Source organism: Parus major, chromosome 1A, assembly GCF_001522545.3.
Source record: "Parus major isolate Abel chromosome 1A, Parus_major1.1, whole genome shotgun sequence".
NCBI lineage: Eukaryota > Metazoa > Chordata > Aves > Passeriformes > Paridae > Parus > Parus major.
The window spans coordinates 26,866,672-26,894,591 of record NC_031773.1 but is presented as its reverse complement, the minus strand read 5'-3'; the positions used below and the strand labels follow the sequence as shown (position 1 = coordinate 26,894,591).

At 37.1% G+C, this 27,920-nt stretch overlaps 1 protein-coding gene across 1 annotated transcript in view; it reads right to left on the bottom strand.

The window, feature by feature from the left end:
- CNTN1 (contactin 1) overlaps window positions 1–26,264 on the bottom strand; it is a 207,860-nt gene extending 181,596 nt beyond the window's left edge. The window contains exon 1 of the mRNA XM_015629012.2: window positions 26,139–26,264. The gene's annotated coding sequence lies outside the window, so the exon portion shown is untranslated. The remainder of the gene's footprint in view (window positions 1–26,138) is intronic.
- Window positions 26,265–27,920: the final 1,656 nt, after the last annotated feature.

Here is a 27,920-nt window from a genome sequence, read left to right as displayed (position 1 = left end):
GCCCTCTTTTATGGCAAACCTGGGCTAAACTCAGGTAATGCAAATACTGTTATGCATTGGCACATTGGGTAGCTTGAGATTATTTCAAAACATTAAAGTGAAAAAAGGTATGAATTCCTCTAACCTAGTCTTTATTTTTTTTTTTTTTAAATACATGGGTCTTAGGCACTTACATTCACTTCATGTTCAGAGAAAACTGGGTTAAGTGAATCATTATGGAAATATGTCTGCTCCTCCTGACTGATTAACTCAGACATAAATATCTACCTTTTAGATGCCTCAATTGGGTTAGATGAGTATGAGCAAAATACTTAAGGAAGCATTCTGAGCCATCATGAAAACATGCCAGACCTCCCCACACTTCCCAAGGCCTGAGCACAGAACTGCAGAGGAGGAGGGCTGCCACAAGCAAGGGAAAGACAGCAGCAATGGCTCCATACATATGGACACTGTCCAGATTTTCTCACCTTCTACCAAAAAGAGAATTCTTTGCCTTTGAGACTCAGCTGACACAACTCTTTTGCCTTTAAGAGGAAGATAAAATCATCTAAGGGAACTAACTATGGAAAGGAATCAGTGTATAACTCGAAGAAATCTTTTCTCACTTCCCCAGTTAGACAGGGTAAAAATGCTTCACAACATTTCCAAAGAGTTAACATAATTTGTTTCCAACCTGTTTATGGAATATTATTCTCAAGAGATTAAATTTAATGAGCAAGGTTATGTCTAAAAGGAAAGGGAATACAGATCTGAAGGTACTTGACTGCTGCTCTCAAGCAATCAAGCACACGGAAATATTTAATAGGCATGGAAAACTGGATATAAATGAACACTGGAGAAGACATTTTTATTCAGTCAAGTAAATTCATAATGAACATAAGAGTAACCTGATTTGGATGCATGTAGTTTAGTAATTTTTATAGTATAATGGCTTTTTCCTTGCTTATTAGATTACTGAATTAGGTGGCTGAAGTCTAAAGAACTCTGATGTTCTCACAAGAATTTAGGTGAAATTCATTAATTCACCTGATTCTATTTTGAAAACTTCTCATGAGCTGCTACAACTCATTGTTAACGTAACATCACACCAAGAACAACACTAAATAATATGATTAGAGGTTTCTCTGGCTACTCTGAAAGAATCTACTTTTATTCTGGTATTTGCTGTGTCACACGAATTGTACTATGCTGAGGATGTTGCATACTGTCACTGTTTGTTTAACTACTGGAAAATTGCCAATAGAAAGAAAAATGGGAAATTGTTTTAATAATGTGGTTTCCTGAACAATCTTGGATGAAAAATCTCTCTCCATATGACTTTTGAGCTGTACCTCTACCTAATACTGAATCTCTATACTTCTGTAGTCACTGTCATCTAAGGATCTTAGAGCTTTTGCCAATATTTATTACACTTCACAGCAATGTCGTACAGAAAGAAACCAATCATATCACTCTATAATAAATAAACAATGAAAATGTTGCAAAGTAAGACAACATTATGATGGATTTTAAAATACTTCACTTAAAAAAATATAGGCTGTTGCGTATTAGGTTTGTTTTCATATAGTATAGATTAAATTAATTACAAAGATTACATTAAATCTTTTATATACAGTTAATGATTCTGATAAATTGGGTTTTCCGAAAGTGGTTTTCTGTTTGGACTAACATTACCACAAATCCAAGTTTAGCTCTTTTGCCTGTATATCTCAGTTATGAAGCTGAGTACTACTGCTGTACTACTACTGTAATTTGCTTTGCCCATAAACTGCCATAATATACTATGAAAAGCCATATATGCCAGAGAAAGGGATTCTTGCTGATATACGCTGTAGTTAACACTTAAGGCCACTAAACCACAAATTATACTTTTAGTTTTCCATAACAACAAAACAGAGGAATGACAGGACCATTGGGACATGCACTTGAAAAAGACTCTATGACCAAAACAGCCACAGTAACAGTTTAATGCATAGTAACAGTATAATGCATGTATAATGCATACCACCAACCATCATCAGTAATTACTGCATGAAAGTCTCATAACTTCTGAGAGCACTAACACACAGCTTTTAAGAAATACTCCATCTTGTTTAAGGTTAATCTAATAGTTACTAAAAATAATTAATAAAATAATTAATAAAATTAATCATTTTCTCTTTAAAAAAAATACATTTTACTTTACTGGTATTTCTTGCATTTTCAAATTCCAGCTTTACAGTCCTGCTGCACTTTGTCAAATTACAGGGCTCTCTAACAGTAGCTTTCTCTTCCCATTGCAGGTATTCACAACCTTTGATCAAGTCAAATCTGAACTGCTCTTCTTAAACTAAAGAAATTGAGCTTCTTATGTCACTGCGAGGTGTTTTTGCTAGACCACAAAATATTTTTGCATGAGCTATATGCCTTCAGATCTTTCACAGTAGTGAAAAAAATTCTTTTGCTTTGGAATGTATGTGCAAGAAATAAACGAAACACTAACAAAAATTCGTAATAAAATTTGTATTTATTATTTCATATGATTAATAAATGAAATTGGAGACTTCTCATAAGGCTATATAGGCTTTCACATAGCTGTAGAGAGAGCTGGATTAGATAATTCCTAACTTGAAATATTCTGTGATTCCGTGGAGCTAAAAGGTCTCCTTTTTCTAATTCACAATTTCACATGTTAACACGAACATAATCCCATACATGTACAAAAACTCTTCAGGTTTAACAGTGCTGATTCAATTACTTACATTTCACGATAACTTTAGGATTACTGCTATTAAAGTATTAGTAACATTTCCACCCACAACACATCATATTTCCTCTCTGTTAAGGAAATCCAAAGGCTCTTTCATTTAATAGATTTATGGAGTATTAAATGCAATTAATGAAGCTTTGAATTGATGAAGGAAACAACCACATTTTCACAGGATTCAATACCAAACTTCAAGTTGTATTCAACCTAGAAAAGCATTAGTCATATTCATCTACCTGCATCTTATAATTTTCTCATGTGATAGAATTTTTGCGTCATCATTAATTTCCAAGAAACATGAATTACACTGTTGTGGATGCATTAAGTCATCATAATATTGACTTTATAAATGTTGCTTTATTACTAAGGACTTAGCTGTATACTTGTATTGAACCAAAATTAAATTATTTTTGCAGCTGTCAATGTGTCACACATTTCTACAGTACCAGATAAATCCACAATCACACTGCTGATTGTCAGCAAAACTACAATGGACAGTTTTATCACTGCTGGAAAACAAATGTCGCAGAGTCCTCTGAGAGCCATGCGGTGCCATGACTGCTGCATGCAACACACTGGAAAATCGTATCTCTGGAAGGGTTAACCACTGCCACTAAGGACTGAAGGCCACATAAAAAATGAGATAATTGACAATGAAAGTGTTGGGAGATTGTAAGTGGTACAGTCATTTTTTGGGCTTGATCCAGTTCTGAAATAAATAACTGGAAAAATCCCCCTGATGATGCAGACTGTAAGTAACACTACTAAAATAAATCCTATTCAAGTATAGGCTTGAAGTTGTCTTCTATATTTTACACATATAGAACTACTAAGAAAAGCCAACTGCTACTGCTTAAAAGTTTTATTTTTAGCACATATCCCTCTGAAATACTTAATTAGGTAATCTAATGTTCCACTTTACTACAACATTTAGCTCTGCAGGAACACCAATAAATGCAAATTAAATGCAAAGCAAGGCTGAGGTTTATTATGACACCTCTTTGCAAGGCACAATAAACATCAGCCAGTTCACAAAATAATGAAATATTGACACTTCACCTATAAAGAAGTATCTAGTACAACTGGTGATGAAATTAACAGGAACTAATACACTAAGAACATCCATCATTGTTGCCTGTGGTTTTTTTTATCCTCTTTGCCTCTACCATCCTTTTTAATTCTTCATCCACTATCTGTTGTGAGCAAATGGCTTACTTTAAGGACCTTGAGGGATTCTCCATGAGCACACCTAGTCTTTCACCTGTTCTAAGTGATAGTGCTTTCCCTTAAAATAAATCTTACATTCTGGAACAATTACACCAAGACCAAAAATTCATTTTTTACTTTAGTATCAGCTACATTAGGCCTTTCTGAATAGTTTTTGCTCAAACATATGCTTCAAGGTCATTTATTCAGAATATCATTTCATCCTAAAAATGTGTAAAAGTTAATGTGACCTACTTTATGATACTTGTATACTGACACTGTTTTCAAATGAACATCTAAGTTTTAGGATTAATGACACAGGTGAAGAGTTTAATGGGATATGGGAATTATTCACCCTGAACTGAACAGGAAAAAAGAACAAAATCACTCCACAGATACACAAAGGAGAGGTGTCTGTTAGTGGGTGAGGTTTGCATGAACTAATGACAAAGCCTGGAAGCTTGTTATCTGAAAATGTGTATTTGTAGCTTCCCCCTAATTTTTCTTAGGCAAAATTGTGCCGACTTAACAGTACTTGTTTTCTCTTTTATACTGGAGTATGCCACCAAGACCTCTGTGTGGCTCTGTCCCAGTTAATGCAGTTACTATCCTGGAGATGACAAAACAGAAGTGTTGGCTCATGGCAAAAACAATGCCAATCTGCTTTGGCTAAAAGACATCCTTTCGTAACAAACTAATGTTTTAATTTTATGGTACCATTTCTAAAACTACTTAGATCTGTGCTCTGTGCAAAATTATAATTGCAGCATACTTACACTATCTAGGTGCATTGTTGACAGTTCATCAGTGTGGTAGCATGGAAGAAATTGTTGGTTAATTGCTCAATAATTTTTTCAGAAGCACAGGCATATTTTGCCGCTATTGTTGAGCATCATTCTCCTAGACTGTCTCCTTCGCAATTAACCCAATTAAGTGAATTTAAACTTAGGTCATGCAGGTTTATGACTGCTAACAGTAATGTTTCTGACAGTGGAAAAGGCACCTGCTGTTATGCACCTATATTGTCCTGAGTTTCCATGGGATTTAGTTTGTACTGAATTTTTTTTCCCAAAACAAGGATGACAACTTCCTAAATCAAAAGGATCACCACCTGTAGCTCTAGGAGCCATACATTTCCAGAATAGTAAGCAAAATAAATAACAGACCTTGAAATAAATTTCTGAATTTCTGAATTAGAGAACTGAGGGAAGGGGGGAAGGGGCCAGTGTGGGTGAGGAGGGAAGAACAAGAAATTCAAGTGGAATTAAATAACTAAGAGCAACCCAATTTTATCCAGAAAAAAAATCTTATATCCGGCCAGTGGTCAGTGAATTACACTCCACTTGAGCTGGAGAATATTAAGGATGCTTGTTGTAGTCTCTCACTCAGACTGTGATGAAAACAGAGATCTGGTCCATGCAGATGAGAAGGTGGCCATTCCTTTTTCCTCATAGCTAGGGATGTGCCATTTTGCCTTCTTACAAATGCAGAGTGTATGCTTGGCCAACAAACACACTGAATCTAAATACTGAAAGTGACATAATCAGTATAGCTAGATCTACTATGCTCTCCTGTTTGTCCTTGGATGGGGTCTCTTAAATCAACTATCACATCTTTTTCTCATGAAGGACAACTCTTCAAGTGTTTCCTGGTATGCACTGCAGTTCTCCAGGTACTAGAACTCTACTACTCATCTCAATTTGTGGACATGACTGTTGGTGTGATATAGATTTGAGTTTGTTGCAGGCTTTGATACCACACTGTTATTTGCCATGAGCCTGTAAATCACTTCAGCAGTGTCGCTGAGTAATTAAAGAGGTGATTAGGTCAGAAGCACAAGTACAACTCAGAAACTTTCTTTCTCAAAACCCCTTCTTCCTCTTGAATCAGAAAACAAGTTCTCTTATTCATAAGAAGATCTGCCTTGGTAAAAGATCAAGTTCTAGTGTCATCTGTCAATCAACAGTGAGTCACTACAACTCTCTTCAGCTTCAGAACAAACTCCCAAAGAAAAATGTGATTAGCAGGTTGTTGGCACAGATAAATCCACACTCACCCAGGCTCAGGAATTTTGTCTATGAATACAGAAAATATTTCTCAGTCTCAGCCATTAACTTAAAGCAATCACAGATGGCCCATTATATTGCATATGCATTTATAAGCCAACAAACACAAAGAAATGCCTTCTGTAGAATAATACAGAGCCTAGTTACCAATAAAAATTTTCCAGAGTGTAAGAAGAGAAAATTAAACATATTGTTCTGAGGGATGGAAAATAATAATGACAGATTTTAAAGACCTTCGTATACGTGTCACTTCTGCTAAATATCTGGCCAATGCACACAATACTTGGAATTTTTAAAAATTTGGTATGTTCTTCAAGTTAATCTGTGTTATACAGCTGTGTCTACTTTAGAAATTAATGATGCTCTGAACCATATTACCTGACATAGAGTTCCACTGCCATAGCCCATATCCACACTACTGCAACCTTACACAACAGAGCCCAGCAGACACAAACTCTCTCCTGGGAAATGGTTTGGGATCATATTAACACCTGAACTATGCTCAGGATTGTTTCTGCATGCCCCAGCAAGAAACCCTTCTTCCAAGTTAGCAGGACAAGCAGCTGAACATAGTTCTCTTGATTAGCATAGTACAGTTACAAGGCAAGAGTTCCTAAGGTTATTTCCAGCAAGAGGTATGAAGACTGAATATTACTCCTAAACATTTCCATATTAGGCAGAACCAGTATTCCAAAAATGCTGTGGTTAACAGTTTGTGATTCTAACTGAGCACTGGTAGCATCTTGAGTCTAAATGTCTAGATAAAATTTGTGAAACTTATTTTTTCTTCCATTTAAAAGCTCATAGTTTTCTTTGGTATCAGACTTTTGGCTAATTCCATTGGTAATATTCAAATGCTCATCTTTTTGTGTTCATTAGAGGACCTGCATACACAATTTCAGATTAGCAGCAAGTCTAACCACACAGAATTTAAGATGTCTTCTTTACCTATAAAGCCCATTGAAATTTTGAACATTATCTCAATGTGGTCTCAGCATATAGACACTGACTTTTTTTGGCACCCACCCTGCCTCAGTAGAGTCACCACAATTGAAAATGGAGATGCTCTGGCTGGCAGTACTGACATTGCCTTAAAGCTGCACAGCATCTGGAAGCAATAAGCATGCAATTTTCATACAACATGCATACTTCAATACACATGTATGAGTGGCAACATGAATTCTTAGCTCATGAAAATGTACCTAACATTTGAAGTACAAACTACAACATCATTACAAATAATGAACATTATTAACTAAGAACTATGTATCTATAATTCATATCCAGATGTACAGAGGTATCTGGAGATACATCTACACATCTGCACCCTCACACTAAAGTCATTGTGCTCTGTGTACAGTCCATTACCATATGTATTGTTCTCAAGATAAAAAAGAGCTTGTTGTCTGTTCCAGACTACTTTCTCTGTAGACATTAACTTCCATCCACAGTCACATCTTTACAAGAGAATAAATTTTTAATTACAAAATGTCACTTCAAACACAAAAGACAGTCCTTTTGGTCTTTCCACAGTAAAACTTAAAAACAGGATGAATATTAGAACTAATAAGTATAACAGGACTTAAGATATGTTTCAGTTACCAGCAAAGCAAAATAAACTAATATCTCACTAATATCATAATATTCATGAAGCAATTTCTTTCAACTTCAACCCAACTTATGCACCAAACTGTCGAAACCACAAAGAGTCACTCACTAGGCTCTGGTTGAAGAGGGGTGAGCAGGCCAAGAGCTGGCATGGCCAATGGAAACACCACAATCTTCAGTGTAAATCCAGACAGTGCTTAGATAAATAAATCCAATTATAAAGCAAAACTTAGATATGAGAAATAAGAATAGAGGTGATCTTTTTATGCATTTTTTTTTTCTTTCAGTGTAAATAGTTTTACACTGCCATTGAACAAAGTGAAAATTCCTCCATCAGAATGAAATAAAAATATATTGTTAAAACCTTGTTCTACACAGAAATTGATCAGATTAAAATTATCTTTAGAAGGTCACATTTCATGTTAGTGACTCCACAGAAATGAGGACATCTAAAAGATCAGTAATTATGCTGCCAGTACCCATGAAGTTATACAAAATATAAAAAAAAAAAAAATTTGGTGTAATACTAACTTTTCTTAAAGATAAACCAGTTGGCATTGAGTCAAGTTTAACATGACATTAAAAAAAAAATAAATAAATAAATAAAGTTTAATTCTCTCTTGGATAGAGGAATTTGACATTCCAACCCTGCACGGTGACTCATCTACCTGACCAGAATGCACTAGAATAATTTGCCTCCAGTAATAACAAGCAGCATATTGAGGCAATTACGATCAATTTGACTGTAACTCCTGTCTTACAGATTCTCTGGAATATTCTTGAGGAATCTTTTTTACCAGAAATGTCACAGGGGTAATGATGGGGAAAAAAGTAGTCATATCCCCTGGATACTAGTACAGTATTTGAAGCATTGATTACATTAAATTAAACTACAAAATGAACCTTATGCAACAACAACAGAAAAACAATTTTGCCTACTAAATTCATGAACAGGCAGCAGGACTGAAATCAAACCATTTATTTAAATAGATAGCTATTTGTCTGTATTAAAGGTTTGGCCCAAATCTAAGCTATAATGGAGCTGAAAGCACTAATGGTTAGAGAATCAATGTTTCTCCTAAATGATAAAGCAGAGAAGGTTGCAGAACATTTACATGTAGCTGAGATATTAATCCATATAATCATGCAGTTCTCTGTTTCCATGGCAACGATTACAGAAGAGTTTTCACCCTGAAGGAATTTTTCTTTCATGGTACTACTGGAAAGCTGCCATTGGAACAGTGTTGGTTATCTGTTGCTCAAAGCACAGGAAATTCAAAGCTATAACTATATAATTCAAGGTATAACTACGCTCTAACCTTGAGAAAGGCTGAACCCACTGAGACCAGAGGGGAAAAGTCAGGCAAATACACATGGCCTGGAGTATCTAACTTTGCATCCCCTTTCACTCAATTTCCCCCCAAAACCCCAAAACTGGAAATAGTTGCATACAAGTTAAGATTAATTTTGCCTGAATGAGACCATCATAATGAAAGAGAAACAAATTTGAAAGAATAGAAGCAATCCCATGTAAGAAATACTTGGCATCATGTACGAGCAGAGTCCAGCCCCTCCTCCAGATGTAGTTTGTCTTGCTCTGGCAGTCTGGCCACCTACACCATGGGGGCTCCTGGCCACTCTGCTCAGATGCCTCTTCTCTTGCAGTCCAGCCAGCCAGCCTGCATTCAGATGGAACCGCTGGAAGGAGCCAAGGCATGAAGTTTGCATATCACAACTCAGGAACGAACCAAGTAGCATGCCATTCCCACATAGGGTATTAAAAAAAAACAAACAAAACACAACCATTTTTATAAGGACATGGTTTATGGCACATTTGAATGAGTTGAGACTTCCACAAATATTAAATAACTGTAGTTTGAAGATGAAAAACTGTCATTTAATGTTAGATTAAAGTAGCTTCCCAGGAGTTTGTTCTATGCTCTGCTATAGCAAAAGGTAGAACTAGCAGGCATCTTCTTTAAGAACAAAGCCCCTGGAATGCCCTCTCCTGAAACATCTCCCAGATTTCATCTCATCTCTTGAAAGCTTTCTCATACCCTCCCATAGCCTGAATTACCAGTGGGGCAAGAGCTATTTACTGATGCCTTACAGCAGATCTAAAAAGACAGGCTGAATCTCAGGTGAAAAGTTTCCTGAAGAAAACATGGTAAAACTGATTAATCAAATGCTCTACAAGAAAGGCCATATATTAAAGCTAATTGGGATAGTTGTCTGTGGCAGAACAGTATTTAACAAACCACTGCAGAGTCTGCACTCTTCCATTTTTTGAGGCAGATCAACAGCTTACATTATGAAACAGAAATCATATAACTACAAATCATAAATATTCTCAGACTGAAGAGGAAATAAAAAATCAGTGACATCAGATTTTACCCCATAATCTTATTATTTATTTTTAAAAAAAGAAAATGCTATTAAAGGTATCATTTCCCCCAACTATTTAAAACAGCAGGTCAGCTCAAAGCAAAGCATGCTATCATACTGACATGCTCAGAGTTTTATTAGGAAGCATGTGTATTTTGCACTCTTGCCATTTATGTGTGATAAAAATACCAAATTTCTGTCCATTTGTCTACTGTCACCAGTACACTAATACTGCAATATGTGAATTCTATTAACTGAAATAACTTCTAGCTTAAAAGTATGACAAAATAATACTTTTATAACAAGCATAAAGTGGTAACTCAGACACACATATGCAAAAGATGTAAACAAAGAAAACCAACTACAAGAATACAAAACATTGCTTCCCCACTGTCTTATGGTTCAGAACACAGAAGTTATCTGTGTAGTTTGTCTTGCTATCTATGCTGGAATACAGGAAAAGAAGTGTGCAGAAGTCTTTTTAAAAACAAACGAACATCACAACAAAAAAACCACAAAAAACTCAATGAAACAAAACCAGACAAATCTCCAAAACACCAACAAAAAATCTGCACACAACAGTCTCCCACAAGAACCAAACACTTTGGGTTTTTTTTTTCCAAACAAGCTTCCATTATTGCCTTTTATTTTTAAGATCACTTCAGATGCTTAGACAGAAAATTAGCTGGTTTTGTCTTCCTAAATTAAAGAGAAACATTACACTATTGCTACCACAAAGATGGGAACTCACTATAAAATATATTTTTTTAGTCAACTAGTTTTTTAATGTTTTTCTAGACATTTTATGGTACTTCTTGCTAAGTTCTACAGGAACTCACAAACACAGTCTGTAAACAGAATTTAGTTTCTCAGTTCTCAGGAACTAAAGACAGAAATATATTTCTAGGGAGCGGAAACAAGAAATCTATTACCTTCCCATTTATTAAAAAAAAAAAAAAAGTTGAATACATTTCCATATCTTCCACACAAATACTCAAAATGAATGTAAAATTTAAGCAAAATATTTTAATAACTCTACAATGCATCCATTTTGATTCAATGGGACATATTTTGTGCCTCAGGACTTCTAGACTGCTGGTTGTTCAGATGGCTCACTCACGTTTATTTGTATCAACAAATAAACAACAAATCTCTACCAGGGGATCATTTCAGCAGTCTGGGGATGGTTTTTCTGTTTTGTAAGAGATCTCTAAATGAGGTCTGTTAAGCTGTAGTAAGTTGTACAAGGTGACAGTTTTCTTAAGTGATTTCTCATGTATTTTTCCTAGAATTTACCAAGTCATTAAAAAGGTGATCTCTATTAAAAAGCAAATTCTTCATATGCAAATAAACTGAAATCAATTTCACATCCACATAGTGGAAGAAAAAGTCAAAGGCAACCCTCACTTATATTTGACTAGATATTCAAGTTGAAACATCATCATCATCTCTTTTCTCATGAAACCAAATCATGCAAATACTTAATCAGTGACCTGACAAACTCCTCCTCATGACAGTATCAGTATCAGCAAATGATGCCCTGAGGTTTCAGTATGCATTGACTTTTCTATTACTCCACTTAGTGATAAACCTAAAACCAGAACATAAACCATGACCTACTTCTTCCATTTTAGAGATTTCATTTACTGCCTCTGGTGATAACCAGAAGACTAGTCTCCAGGGGCTACATCAGCATCTGAATCCGAGAGGGAAAATGAATGTAATCCCAAACTCTCAACAGTCAAAGCTGAAATGTAGTCCCTGAGAAAAGAACATCTTTGAATATACTGTACAGGACAACCATCTGTCTGAATACAGTGACAGAGAATATTTTTGTCTGAACAGATACCAAAATCCCCAAACAAAACATAAAACTTGCTCCAAATTGAACATAATAAGCATTCTAAAATTCCCATTATGCAAAAAACCCCACCCCAAAACAAAACAAACCCCTGCAGCATTACTTATTAACTTAAACTGAAATAGATCTTCATGTCATCAGGCAATGAAATTCAGTATATTTCCTCCTCCTTTGCATCTATGATAATTAATCAAACTTTGTTGTATTTTTTTCTGTGCCTAAATCTTTAGATAGCTTTAAGTACTGGGGAAAAAAGGGGAAAAAATGGTCTAAAATACAGGACATCAACAAAAGCAGCATGCTCACAATCCTCCATGCAAATATCTACAAGGGCATTACTTGGTATATCAATTGTGCAAGGACCAGAAACCCGTATCAAATGGGTTCACAGGAGATAAAACACTGTGCCTAGAAAGATAACAAATACAAGCACTGTCTTTAGGGGATTATGTGGTGAGACTCTTCATGTCTGTGAGCTAAACCAAGCTACAGGGGCAGCTGAAAGGAGATAAATGACACTGACATACAGTTTAAGGGAACTTATTATTAAAGGACCATTGAGATTTGCACTGTTCAGACAGTAGTTGTGGGATCAGTGTGTTCTTCCCAAAGTATTCACACACTTATTCATAACATGTCCATATTAACAGTGGTGACAAATTCAAATTGTTTAGTTACATTAACACAATTACTCAGAACAAAAATTAAAAAAACAAAGTAAGACACAAATATTATGTCCCTGAGAGAATACATCTTTTATTTTATTTAAATCTAATTCTCTATTTTACTTGCAGCTTCTTTAAAAATTTCTAGATTCAGAGAAATTAATATTTAAAAATAAAGTTTAGTAATTCTGAAAGAGGTTGAACTAGTTTTTAAGAATTAATGGAATTCCCACTTCACCATAGAGTTACAAAGTATGGAATGACTCCAGAATTACTGAGCTACTCATCACATTAAATTGACAACCCCATATAGTGAAACCATCAACTGAACACTGCAGACAATATGCTTAAAGGAACATAACAGATGCAAATGGTTCAGGTAATTAAAAATCTAGAAATTAAATTAAAACATCATACTATTTCTCAGTCTATATCTAAGGATATCTTAAATACTAAGTACCCAGGAACACCAAAAAGCAGAGACATAATATACTTCTCTTATACAATGGTAAATTGAACTAGTTTTTTATCTCCTCCCAACACTCACAAGAAATTGAAATTTTTTCAGAGGCGGAAAGCAGAACCTATACTTATCTGCATTCTCAGCTTTTATGACCCATCAGTAATGAAATGTATTAACCATAAGCAGTATTTTCAAAATTCTTCCTCAAATATAGTAATTCCATTTGCAGCCAAATCAACATATGAAACAGAACTAGTGAAATGGCTTTTTCACAGTGATAAACAATTTCATCATTGGTCTGCATATCTATCTATGGAAAGTGAGTACTACAGGAAAAAACTCAGAGACCATCTGACGGTGATCATAATGATGATGACCACTACATGTTCTGTATCATGTCAACAGTGCTAAGACAGTGGATTATAGGGGAATCGTCTTAGGAGAGGGTTTGGATATTGTTGAAGCATATAGAAATGCAATATATGGGAATAATTTTATGTAGTAAAATTAGTTGATAGAGCAATATTGAATAGCATAGACAGAATAGTAATTGTAGTGCTCTTAACATTTACAGGTCAGATCTTTCCATCTTGAATAAATAGTACTTTTAAAGCTGTCCAATTAATAGCAGCTAAAAAGCTGAATTAATCTATACTTTTGTGGATAAAATAAGATGTTGTGTAAATTACTTCTCATCTCCAAAGTTGTCTGCAGACAAAGCTCATAAAAAATAGTTTTATGCCAGTGCCACGCCCTTGATATCAGCTAAATTATTCCCAATGCATACTTGCACAAGTGTGATTAATGGCAGACCTAATAACCAGCCAATATCAGCGAAAATCCATAAAACCTTCTTCTGTATCTTTCTAGGAAGTACAAAATTTCAGAGGGTGCAATGTAAATTAAATAATGGTAAACCACTAGACTGAGCTTCTTTCCACTTTTAGCATCAACTGGAAGTCTCACAGTAGCAAAAGCTTCAATGGCAGAAATTAAAAATATAAAAGTTTGGAAAAGAGAAAAATAATTAATATTGGTGATTAAGAAAGGGAAAGAACAATCTCAAAATGACTGCTTCTGCAGAAATAGTTCACTTGGTTATAATAAATATATTTGTTTTGGAATTGCATTAAAAGGTTAAATAAAATTGTTATGAAATGCATTTGACGTGATGTGATGTTGTTTGTTAGTGTTTTTGTAACAATTGAAAAATGGAATTGAACTTGGTCGCAGTGGAACAAATAATAGAACCTCTACAGAAGTAAATTAGAATACAAACAGGAAATTCAAAATTCAAACTGATTACAGCTCAATTCTAAATATAATAGTAAGATAAAGAAACTTGAAAAAAGTGTTTCACAGGTCAATGATACCCCATTGAAGTTTTTCAATGAAGTATCAGTTGTAAAAGTGTTGTGTTGTCATAAAAATCCAGTTCCAAGCAAATGTACAATGTAAGTATCTGCTTTTAATAATAGCCATAGGAAAAGCTCCATTGATAAAAGTTGTTCTAATACATTTTCACTGGAATCTATCTCTCTCTGACTCACTCCCTTATCAGAGAAAAAAGAATTTACAAGCATGTTTGGATGCTCCAAATGAGATCATGACTTAATCTCCTGCATACCCTGACATGCATTATGACACCTCCAGAAAAAAGTATTTTGTCAACATGTAATTTTGTTCTTTATACAACTTGTCTCTGGAAATGTACTCAAACAAATGGGTTTTTCACACTTACATTAAGAAGAAAAGGTACTACCAACTCCAAGACATGATCAGGTCAGATCTACTATCTGATGCATGAAGAGACTCCACTTGCAGTATGAGAGATTTCTCTGAATTCTTTGACTCTGGCAATAAGTGCACTGTGATTTTTATCCATATACACTGCCACAATCTCCAATAACTAACTGTTCAAAGCAAAATACACTCTTAAGGTTCTCTCAACAGTAATATCCCAAAAAAAACCTCACTATTAATTTCACTGTTGCTCCATTACAAACAAATAAAACAACACACAAAGAAAAAAATCCCAACTAACCAAAAAAAATGAAAGAAACTAAAAATGAAGTAGTAAAGAATCATATTTTCAGATGCACAGTATAGAAATCTGATTTTTAAGAAGAGGGAAAGAAGACATTTTTTGTATAACTGCAGACTGACAACTTTTTTCTTCCTTCTACAGCAATATCTTTTGCCACTCATTTCATTTCACACAGGTATCCCTGAAGTTTTTCTCAATCAGCACGCTCTTCAATTTCCAAACATTCTTAGACTGGTTTTCAGAGATAGAGGGGAGACTGAGCTGCTGGCTCTTAGTGACACAAGTCATTCAGAGAGCAAGTACTTCTCATGCTGCCCACATGCATGCCCTTTATCTTCAAGAAAATTTAATAATGGTTGATTTTCTCTGGAAAAGGAGAAGAGAAAGAACTTGTCTTAGAAAGCCTGTATTGTAGCCTAAGAGAAGGAGGCAATTTCCTTACTCAATTTCAATGCCAATTTCCAAGCTGTGCAACTTACAGCTCTCACTGGGAGCCAGCACTTGCCAACTGTCACTAGACCAACAGAGAGAAGAGCAATGTTTTCATACACTTCTGCAGTCAGAATTAACAAAATTAAAGAATTTTTAAAAATCTAACCAAAACACTATTTGCAAATGTTTGCAAAATGGTAAGAGAGTATTTTTAAACATCTGCAACAAATATTTGTTGCTTTTATATCCCACTGCACTGAGAAAACAGTGTCAGCAAATTTATGAGCAATCCTAATCCAGAGTAGGGCAAAATCAGACTAGTTTTAAATTGTTGATGTGAATTTAAACTTATGCAAACAACTCCAGACTGAAGAACAGAACAAGCTAGGTAAATTAAGAAATGTGTGTTTGCCTTTGTTAGCTACTGCCTCGTCTGACCCAGCTTCTCATCACTCCCTATCCTGAGATGTGAGATTGCATCTACCAAAGTTCTCGGGCCATCAAGAGAACTTCCAGGGAAGATGAAAGAACAATCCAGGATGAAAGCCTGGTTTTCAAGTTTTAATGAGCCTCGAATTTGGAGACAAGTACGAGGACAAACAATGCATCAAATTGGTATATCCAGCAACAGAAAATTTTGCTCTTTTTCAGGAAGATTAAGTTTTAAAATGTTACCCAAATAAACACATTGGAATTTTTTCATATGTACTAAACAAATTCCCAGGTAAAGATCCCATAGAATGGGAATAATGAAGCCAGAATCAATAAGATTACCCTGTAGATTAAGAGACATGAACCCACAAAAATAAATACACTTTTTACGTAAGTGCTTAGCAACATCCTGAAGGATTGTTTAGTGGAAGCACAAGTGTCTGTGTTTTGTGAAGTTACTCACAATACCTAAATATTGATATTCTATACTACGATAAACACCATCAGCCAGAGAGAGCTCAGTCCAATACCAAACTTGCATCTGGATGATAAAGGTTAAAGGACTAATGTTTACTACTAACAAAAAGTCTTCTCATGTAAATTTACCTATTTTTAACTCTGAACTTTGTGTTCTGACAAAACTTTCAGATGAGGAAGATCAACTGACAAGCAAAAAAATACTGAGAATATGTATTTAACAACTGATTCTCCCAGAACAGGCAAGAATTAGCCCCTGGACTCTTTGGAATGATTACCTATGTTTTATGAAGCTGAACTGCAATTTCCCTGTTCGTACACCAAAATTTCAAAAATTTAACTTAGTAGCTACACATATCACCATATTTCCTTTTAAATTATTTTATTATCTTAGATTACAATGGATCCAAGACAAATGCCAAATAACTGCCCTTTGGCTGCTTGCACACCCCATTAAATAGCGCAGTATCTAGCCAGTACCCACACAATAAATGTTTTATCCTTTTAGAAAGGCACTTGGTACTTATAAAGAAAGGTTTAATACCTCATTAAACATGACAGTCCTTGAAAAATAGGCCAAGAATATCCTAAATGTTTGGAGTGCTTCAGTTTAGACAGTCACAAACAAGTATCAAAACTGTACTACCCAGAAGCATGCTAACCTTAAGCGGATGTCTAGAGAAGGTACTAAACTGCTGGAATAGAAATTGCATTGCAAGGTTCTTTATATCCTTCACTGTCCTAATCCAGTTTTCCTTCAAGCTGGTCTGGAAAGAATATCTGAAAGCAGGTTAGTTCTGTTCTATAAAATATGTAGGTGCTTTGGTAGTATTAAATAATCACACAACCATAAATTCTGACCTGTTTTCATTGGTTTAATGGTATACTAGCACTTTTTGACAGTAGCCGAAAAACCACATATATTCCTTCCGTACTCTCTTTTCTTCTCTTGGCACTTGTACCATACCAGAGTGCTTGATGTTCACTTCAGGGGTTTGGTTTGTTGATGCCTTTTAAAAACAAAAAACCACATAACACACACAGAGGAAACCTTGGTGACTATTTGCAGGCTTTATCCAATCACTGTCAGTTTAAATACTATGTTAGCAACATTGCCAAGGATAAGATCAGCTAAAAATATTTAGTAGGTCACAAAAGCCTGCTACATGAATGCAAATAAAACTGAGGTAATACGTAAGTATATGGTAATGCACTGAAGTATATTTCTTTCAGAGTTGTCCTAGTCTAAAAAATATAAATAAATCCTATGCAGCTACTCTGTGATTCCTTTCAGTATATGCATAGGCAAAGTCTGGATTGTATGAAGATGTCGTAACTTCAGATACAAACATCACATTTGACTGGAGTTAACTCTTCCGAAGAAAAGAAAAAATAAAGCCTTTTTATCTTTTGAATGGTTCAAATAAGATCTCATAGAAATGAGACAAAACAGGTTTTATGGTTCAGCCACATTTAAGACTGGGTCAGCTGGTCTGTAGAGAACCCACAGAATGTATTACTATAAAAGAATGTGAGCGGAAGTGCCAACAGCTGTGCTTTATTACAAACCTGAGGCTGTTTTAACTACAAAACTTTCTTTATGCCTTTAGGTTTCTGTAGCAATCTCTGCCATTCTGAGCACCAGATAAGTAAACTCTCATTTTCACAACAAAATCCTTGGTTTAATCAAATTTGCCTTTTTTCTGTGTTTCACTTATACAGTTAAGTGAAAATTAACCCTTTCTTCTCACATATACCACTTTCCTTTATGCCCAAAACCCACATTTTGGGATCACCCAGCCAAATAATAAATGAACCAAAAAATTGCTGGTAATAAAAATGCAATTATATCTTTTTCACTCAAACCCCTCTAGTTATTTCAACTATTCTTAGCTAATAAAACATAGATCACAATCACTTTAAAAACAAAAAGCTATATACTATTTTAAAACAATTATCCACTCTACTATCCCAGAGGGACAATTTGTAGTATTCTTACTCCTGTTTCATAGTCAATGTGAAATTTACAAGAAGAAACAGGGAAAAATCCTTCAGTCCAAGAAATTCCTTAAGTAATGACTCATTTTTGCACATATTGACAGAAGAACCCCAAAAGAATAAAAAGCATCTTCTACCAAGTAAATGTACTTGTTCATTTCAGTAATAAAATGCTATTAATTCAAAGTAGTTTTTACACTGACATTTTAATAATGAATATAGTAATTTCTAAATTCAATTCTTCAAAATCATCCTACTTGAGATTATCTACTTTGCTTCACTTTTTTTTTTGGTAGTATTTAGTAGAGGTAAATTTCTTCTTCAGTATCTTCAAACAAATATAAGTGCATGGGGGGAAGTATACAGATAAAGTTTGAATATATGAATATAAGTTAATGTAATAGTGACTGGATGAGGTCAATGTGTCAAATAAGAGCTAAGTATTTTTATCAATTAAAATTTTTTAAAAAATATTTTTAATTAAGTTTTTTCAGTGCTTTCCAGACTCTTATTTTATAAATACCAGCTAGTTAAAAGGAAATTAATTCTTCAACTAAACTCCTATATGCTTACACATATAATCTCTTTATAAAAAGACAAGACATGTCAGGTAAATTGGTTGTGATAGGAACTGCCACATACATGCATTTTTCTGTTAATGCATTAATAACATTTACAAAATTATAATTTTGAACAGGGCAGAACAACGCCAAGAAATGAAAGAGGCAATGAACTATTATTAAGAGGTAAAGGAATTAAGATTCTATTCAGCATTGCCTTAAACTCTGACAATAAACCTTCACTCCTACACTGACTAAAACAAACCCCAAGTAATAAAGAACCCACAACCAAAGTATCCAAAGAATCCACCTAAGAAGGACTTAACGCAAAACTGAAACAGAAAATGTTTAAACAACAAAGTATCACCCCAGATGTTTAGAATGGCAGTCAGCATTGGCACCGTTCCAATAATTACCCTTCAATGATTTTGTTTGGGTTTTATTTGCTTGTTTTACAATACTTGCAGAGTACTTATGTCAAGAAAGAAATTAAAGCAATCAAAACCAAAACCATACATAATTTTTAAAGTGCAGTAAGTGCTGAACTTTCACCTTTATTTCAAAAACAACCTTTTACAGTCAAGTTGTAGACTAATTCTGCCATTGTGGTGGCCTGCTTATGCATTTTTCAGGGCACGGCTATACCTAGTCTAAGGGGCACAACTGGATATTTCTTCAAAACATTTTAAAAAAATTTGAAAAATTTCAGTGTCAGGAAAAGTCAGAAGGAAAAGGTATAATAAAAATACAGAGCAAAGAGAGCTCAGGAAGTGACAACAAGATGGGGGAAAAAAGGGGCATTTCAGAATGACTGGCTTCCCAAGATCTATTTCAACAGCATCTGGTCTCCCTGGGAGCTCCTTTATAATGAAAATCTGAAGTGGACACTGTTCAATATTCCAAAGTTCATTTTTATAAAAGAAGTAAACTGTAGACTGCTGATGAAAGGGGAGCTGGGCTTCTGGCAATAGTACAAAAGAGAGATGACCTTATTCTTCAGAAGACATTCAGAAAACAAAAAAAGTGTTATTTCTAGCAGCTCTTTCTCATTTATCTTAATTATTTTCTTTTTGCTTTGCTCAAAAATGATCATAGTGAAAAAAATGCAATGCTTTCTCTTAAGTAGTACTACTAGTAACAGCAGGGAGTTCACATGTCTAGAAAAAGCAAGCCTTATCAACAGGTACATTATGCTTCTAGGCACTTTTACAAGTTTGCTTATAATATTTGGAAAAGGAAAATACAGCCTTGCTCTACAACATAGATACATTTAATCTATTTTTAACTTTATTTAAGGTCTTATCAGTGAATAGCTGTCAGGACAACTGATTGCCTTTATCAAAACAAAGTCAGCTTTATTCCAAGTTTCAAAGAAGGCATTCTAGTTGGACATACATGTAACTAGAAGGAAGTCTTCATCAACAAATATTTGAGGTATATGTCAGCATCTCTTTTCATACAGAAAAAAAAAATGGTTTATTTCTCCTAAGCTCTGATCAATCTTAAACATGAAAAGCCTCAAGAAAAGACATAGAGAAAAACAAAACTATATGTGAAAGGTTAGTTTATGGTATTCATAAAATCAAGCCAGCTTTCAAAAAGTTACATGTTCATCACTACATCACATATTCATTGAATTAAAAGTAGGCACTAAAAGAAACAAAAATCACTGGTTTTGCAGTACAAAAAAATTAAAAAGTACATGGATTTCTCTCTTGATGGTGGAAAATACAGAATTTCCCATTTCACTGAAGCTGATATATTAGAACCAGTCACTCTTCTGTTGTCCCTGTGCTTAAGACATCTAGTCATCTCCCCATTCAGTAAATCCCAATCATTCCCAGAAAGATTAGCACCATAACTAGGAACAACATTGAGACATCATGAACAGCCTGTTCCACTTAGCAGCATCAGTGTTTGTCTTAAATATTTACATTCAGATTTTGCGATTTTGTATGAAAAATATAATTTTCATAAAGAACAGCTGTATCAATAGACCTGATCCTTTTTTCCTATGAACTTAAAGATGAAGAACTACAACTTGTTACAACATAAGTGTTAATTGGGAAGCTTCTGAATCCCACCCTGAAAACAGACCTGTAATAAAACATCAAGCCTAACTAATCCACAGCAAATCTAGTAGTGCATGTAAATACAATTACCAATAAAAACTATAAAGGGACTTCCATCTGTAACATTATTTCATTCACACATTGAATATTTTGTCTGTTGGCACAGCTATCCATCCTTTCAGAAAGTACTGTTCAGACTGTATATTGACTTTCTCCCCCTGCCCCCCGAGAATTACAGAATAACCTCACAGGATATTTCAAGATGTAAGAGAAGTCAGAAAAAGGAATGCCATAGAATAATTCATAGTGTAAGAAACATCAGGAGGTTTGCAGCCTGACCTCCTGCTGAAAGCTAAGACATTTGGTCAGGTTACAGGGGCTTTATTTTTTCAGTCTTGAAAGCTCTCAAGGAGAGAAACTGCACAACTTCTCTGAGCAACCTGTTCCAATGCTCGACTGAACACATAAACATCGCTCTTTGATTTTTACAAACAAATTAAATTTAGCAGCTGGTAAGCTGAAGTGCATTATTCATATTTTATGGAGAAGAAAACCAATTTCATGCAGAATCTAATGCAGCAGTAAATTCAAGTCCACATCTAACAACTCTGAGTACTGGCTTGACAAGGAATAACTGATGGTAATTCTTCTGTTCAACTCTTGCTGAACTGGAGAAAATTGAATTGTCTATGGTAAAATAGGATGTTTCTAATAAAGCTGTAAAAAGATCACTCATTTCATGACTGTATCCTGATCTCTGTGCTCCAAGCTAACTCATTTGCATGGGAACAACATATAATCTGTCCGCTATGTGTCAGTTATAAAAACATTACATAAATAAAAGCAAAAAACTTGTCAAATATGTTTATTTGTATTTCTTCATTTTAACATACTGTGTTTCATTAATTATTCTGTCTGTAGTGCTAACCATAGCTCAGCCACATCCCTTATTTCAGACACAAGAGCTACTAAGTTATTGCAAATACTATTTTACCACATTGAAAAGACTACCTTATGTAAACAAAACCACTATGGTGCAGTGGTAATTCCACCAGTGTTATCCAGATTTCAATTCAGTGAGATGCTTACATCATCTTTTTCTAAGTATTTGTCTCAAGAGGTTGCAACAAATCCTTGAGATAAAATGAAAGAAATTAGTATGAATACAAACAAAACCCAAATCATCTGTTATTTTATTTGGCAGCACAGAACCCTGCAAAACTTAGCTGAGTTAAGCAAAAATACAGGATATGCTACAGTCAGAATTGCTGATTTCTCTCCATAATTAGGACTATTGAGGTTGCTTAGTATTTCTGTAGTTTACTATTACTTACAAGTTTGTAAAGTCACGAAGTGTCCTGTCCGTCCTTGCCCTCTGCCAATGCATATAAAACATACACTCAATGCCACATCAAAAAAATTAAGATTTCAATTTTTAAAAGTAACAATGGAGGAAAACCACAATCATTTTTCTTCAAAAAATGTTTGTGACTATGGCTTGAAGCCATTGGCATAGACAAGATTCAAGTTAATGCTATGTTCTTTCATTTATCTCTGAAAATATAACAAAGACCAAGCAACTTCTAAAAAGAAAGTACTGTGTTGAATGGAGAAGAACAAAAGCCACCTTACAATCTCTGAAGAGGAATAAAAATTGAAAGCAATGTCTGCTAAAAGCACAGAAAAAGTGACTGGAGACTGAGGAAAGGAGACTAGAGTGGGCTGACAGCAAATCAGGATAAGGAGGCTCCAAGGAATAAAAGCAAGTAAATGGAAGGAAAGCTGACAGGAAAAAAGCAAGGAGACAGGACTGGGTGAGATACGAAACCAAAATTTGGAATGGTCAAGACCAGGAATACATAAAACACTAAGACTGAGACCCGGCACAGGACAATAAAGGTGCCATCATTAGGATACATACAAATGATGAAGTGAAAAGGACTGTGCTTGCAGAAGTCTAGCAAAAGAGCCCTCATGCACCACAACACATTCTAAAGTCTACTGTACAAAGAACTTCAGTCTTCCACCACTTTTCCACTACCCAAGCAAATGCACTACAAGTTACGCCACTGCTGTACATAAGAGGGACTGCACTCTTATAATATCACTCATGACGGTAAAAGTTCAGGAGCTTTTTGTGAAGGATTAAACTTTTCTGATTCTCTTTGTAACCACTGTAGGTCCAATACAGTAAAACAGTAGGAAATTTACTTGGAAAACTGATTTTTTTTTTGCATTTTTCTTGGTTTGTTTTTTGTTGGCATGTTTAGTTGTTTTTTTAAAATTCCTAAAATTTATTTGACTAGGTTTTAAGTATATTTATGGGATATGTATGCACATTTTACTTCACAAACAACACAAGAACATTATTAAGTTTACTAAATCAAGCAGCCAAGAGGTATATAATGACAAACTGTTGTCTGTGCAACCATAATCAACTTCCCTTGAGGGTGTTTGTTTTTTTACAGTACTTGAATAAACATGTGCTTCTTATTCAAAGTTACCTTGCCACTGAAGCTGATACAGAACTTAAGGTAGGTAGGACTTTTGTTTTATCTACCAAAGAACTGAATTTGAAGAAAGAATAAGGGGCAATGGCTCTGTAATATGCCACCAAGACTAAAATGGCTAACATTCTCTCTATTGTAGTTTCCTCATTCCCCTTACCGTCATGCAGCAAACCATTTAACCTAAAACTTCCGTAGTTTGCAATTAACTGTAAATTCCTCTTTTTCCCCATCCACTCTGCAGATACACTCACAGATGCGGAGCACGCAAGACTATTACAAAAAGCAGTAGCACGTTTAACTTGAGCAAACATATTTACAAGAATTGTAGAAATTTCAAACTGGACACCAAAAATGAGTGAATACTTTTCACCTAACCCTCTTTGTGCCTTCATTCACCATTTGTAGAAGTGTTGTCTCACCTCAGATAGTGTTTGATAAACTACTAATACTTTGTGGGGCATTCTGATCACATAAAGATAAGCACTTTAGCAAAGCTTATACAGATGTTATCAGTTCTGTCTTCAAAGCAGAGCTGAGTAACACTGAATAAATAAATCATGGGCTCGCACAACAATCAATGAAAAATACTGAATTCTCTTAAGTGAGATCAATCTATCTCATGCAGTGAAAGACAGGATTCCTGTGGGAAAAAAATATAGTATGTGATCATGTAATTAAGACTGTACCAGAAGTGCTAAAAAAGGCACTTAAAACCTCTTTGTTCCATAACTTTAATAATGTGGGATTTCTCTATAAAAGGTGTTTAAGATACTCAATTAAAATTCTATAAAATCAAGTAGATTCTTGCATTACCATGAAGTGTTGAGGTTGCATTACTTTTTAGCACCTCTCAAAAGTGAAATTGTAAATCTCTTGCTGGTTTAGAACAGCATTGTGGATAAAACAAATATGGACCAAGACAGAAATGTTTTGATTAGGTTATTTTTATTTTTTGCAAAATTTAGAGATGGAAAAGATATATTTTTTTATGATGACAACTATTAATAAAGACAAAAACAAAGCAACTGATTACATATAACAAATAGCACATATTTAAATGTAAATGACCAAAAAAAAAAAAAAAGAGATTCATACTATCAACAGTTTTCAGAAACAGTTCTTATTAAAGGAATTTTGTCTATCTTCATTTATACAACATGGGCCAAAGATTATTCCTTCACAAAGATTTGCAGTATTACAGTATTTGCACTACAAGGGCATTTAGAAGTTACTAATGGTAGACGAAAAAAACAGAATTTATATAACTTCAAGTTATTTCAGAAAGCTTTCCCCTGTCTTATGTAATTGCAAGGCCTGTGTTCATGATTTTTACTGATTTACAAGTAATTCTATACAAAAGAGTGAAACTAAATATTAATACCTTCTTTGATACAGCCACCTCTGCACAGGTGGCTGCATATTAAAGGCATATTTTTCTCTAAGTTGTACAGCCTAATAATGGCTTATTTTTAAAACGTTAACAAACCCTTTTTATGTGCTTTAATATAACTGTATTATAATTGTTACATAACTGTGACTGTGCTAGAATATAACACTCAAAAACATTCGCAGCTCGGAGGTCACAATTTACTTTCATTACCAAATGGAGCATAGTTGATTAACTGCATAGATAATCTCCCGTAGATTTCATAAGCAGAATTAAACAGCGCTTCATGGAGCAGCTGCAATTCCTAAAGAGCCGCTCGCCGAGGTGCAGCTCAGGCGCGGCACCCTCGGGCAGGCTCAGCCCTTCCAGGTGCCTTTAGCGGAGCTCAGCAATGGCATTTCTGCCCCCACCAGCAGCTTACTACAGCCGCCCCGAATTACTGACATTTGCGGAAACTCGGCACTGAAAAAAGGCATTATTAGCATTTTACAAGGAGAAAACAAAGTGAAACGCTATTATTTTTACTGCAAGAAGGCTGCACCAAAAAAACAAAAACAAAAAGCGACACCCTTTTCACCACTAAACACACCCAAACCGCAGATAAATCAGCGTAGGGCGCAAGGCTGCGGCTGCTCCGGCACACAGACCATGGTGCTGAAATGATGCTGGAAGACCACGCTACGGACGCGTTTTTACACACGCTGCCAAAATCCATACGTGCGCCGTAGGAATCGGAGAGGAAACCGTGCAGGAGGCTTCCCCTGCGGCAGCATCCCGTTCCCTCGCCAGCCAGCATCCCCTGCCGAGCCCGTGATCGGCGGGGACAGCACTCGCCCGGGGATTACCCGGGGCAAGCGGCTCACTTTCGGCAGCCCGGGGCGCCGAGTAATCCCGTGCCCAGCGGGCAGGCGCCCCGGGAGGGGGCGGCTTCCCCCTGCCCGCCCCGCTTCCCGTGCCGGCTGAGGGCCGCCGCCCCCGGCCGCCGCCAAGGAACGGCTTCCACCCCGGGCCGTGCCGGGGCTCGGGGCTGCCCCGCCGCCCCGCACCTGCCCCACATCCCCGGGCTCCCGGGCCGCACCGGCAAAGTTGTGACTGCCCGCCGCTGAGGGGACCCACCCGGGGCGGTGCCCCCTCCCCAGGACCGCGCGGTGGCGGTGGCCGCGCGCCGCTCTGTCACTGCCGCGCTAGCGCGGGACCCCGCTGCCGAGCGAGCCCTGCCCTACCTGCGCTGTGCCGCCGCACGGCCGGGCTGTCACCCGCACCGTCCCCACCTCCGCTGCGCGCCGGGCACGTCTCGGACGGCCCTGCCCGGACGGCGCGGCTGGCTCGGCTCGGCGCGTCCTCGCCCGGCTCGGCTGGGCTGACAGCCGCCCGCGCGCCCCCGCCCCGGCCGCGCGCGGGGCCGCCGGGGCCGAGCGGGGCCGAGCGGGGCGCGGGGAGCGGCGGCGGCTGATTGGACGGGGGTGATGTCACTCGTGCGCGCGCGAGCGAGCGGGAGCGCGCGCGAGCGGGGCGGTGAGGCAGAGCGGGGGTGATGAAGGCGGAGCGGGGGAGCGAGCGGGAGCGGGTGTTCGCGTCCCCTGTTCCCGAGGCGCGGGAGGAGAGCCGTGCTGTAAGCAGTGTGGTGAAAGTGGGGTGAGGAATGCCGTGGAGCGGAGGTGCGCACCGGCCGGCAGCTCTGGCTGCGGTGGGCGGGATGAGAGGGGCCTCTGCAGAGAGGGAGGGGCGACGGTGAGCAGGGCCGGGGGCGACGGGGGCTCCCGTCCCTCCGTCCGCGCCCGTCCCGCTGGCCGTGACACGAGTGCAGGTGGAACAGCACCCCGCGCTGTCCAGGGAGCTTGTGCGGCTGCTGCTCTCACAGACACACACACACACACACACACACACACACGCAGTCACGGACACACGGACACGGGCACAGACTGATACAGGCACAGCCACACGGGCACAGCCGTGCGCGCTGCACATGCCCAAAAGGCGGGTGAAGCCTAAATTAAGCTGCTGCCCCCACCCCCGAGGGTGGCTCTCAACTGCGCCGGCATCCACGAGCCGCATCAAAAATAGGCAGGAGACGGGATAGACCTCAAGGGTGCAGCTGAGCAAGAGTCGTGATGCTCGGGATCCCTTTGCCGAGGGATGTGCTCGGCAAAGCCAGGGTCAAACTTTCAGTCCATACCCTCCTCACAAACTAGGATAATGATTTTGAAATGACACAATTTGTCTTCAGCCTCAATTTATTTTCTGAACTTTGTATCTTCTATGTAGGACCATATTAATTATTTTTCATTACCACAAAGACTAGCTATTTTTTTAAAAAGCTTCTACTTGTCCTTTGAGCCCAAGTCCTAGGGTATTTTCCACATTATAAATTGCAGAAATCAAAACTCCCAGAGGGGAGAAAAAAGACAAATATGGGACTTGCTGCATACTGCCTTGCAGAAAGCAGGTCCAGTATATTGGCACAGTATATAGTCATGAACAGGTCCAGAGAAGTGGAGACGTGATCCACTGAGGAGTCACGAGTTACCAAATTTGTGACAATTTCTTCAGGAAGGACCCATGAGGAAGAGAACATGAGACCTGCAAAGTTTTGAGACATGAGTTCATCCTGTATATGAAATGCAATTTTTGGTGGTAGCAGGGGCTGCAACCATGACACTTTATATTTACAGAGAGTGACAGATAAGACACAGTTACTAGCAGGCACAGCAGAAATAACACTTCACTAGGTTGCACCACCTGCATGACAGTAACAACCAGAGAGTGAAAAACTTCAGCTAGTCCAAGGCCCTCTGCCTGAGGCCCCTTGTTTCTTCATGATCAATCCTTATGGTGGGAGTAACACCAAAGCAACATACATTTCCCCTTATGAAAAATAAGGTTTCTGCAGTTCCTTTTCTTCCCAGCCACCTGAGGTAAGGAGGGGAGGACTACTTCACTTATAGCTGTCATCTTGGGTAGTTCTCACATGTCTGAAAGGATATGAAGTCTAAAACACAAGATAG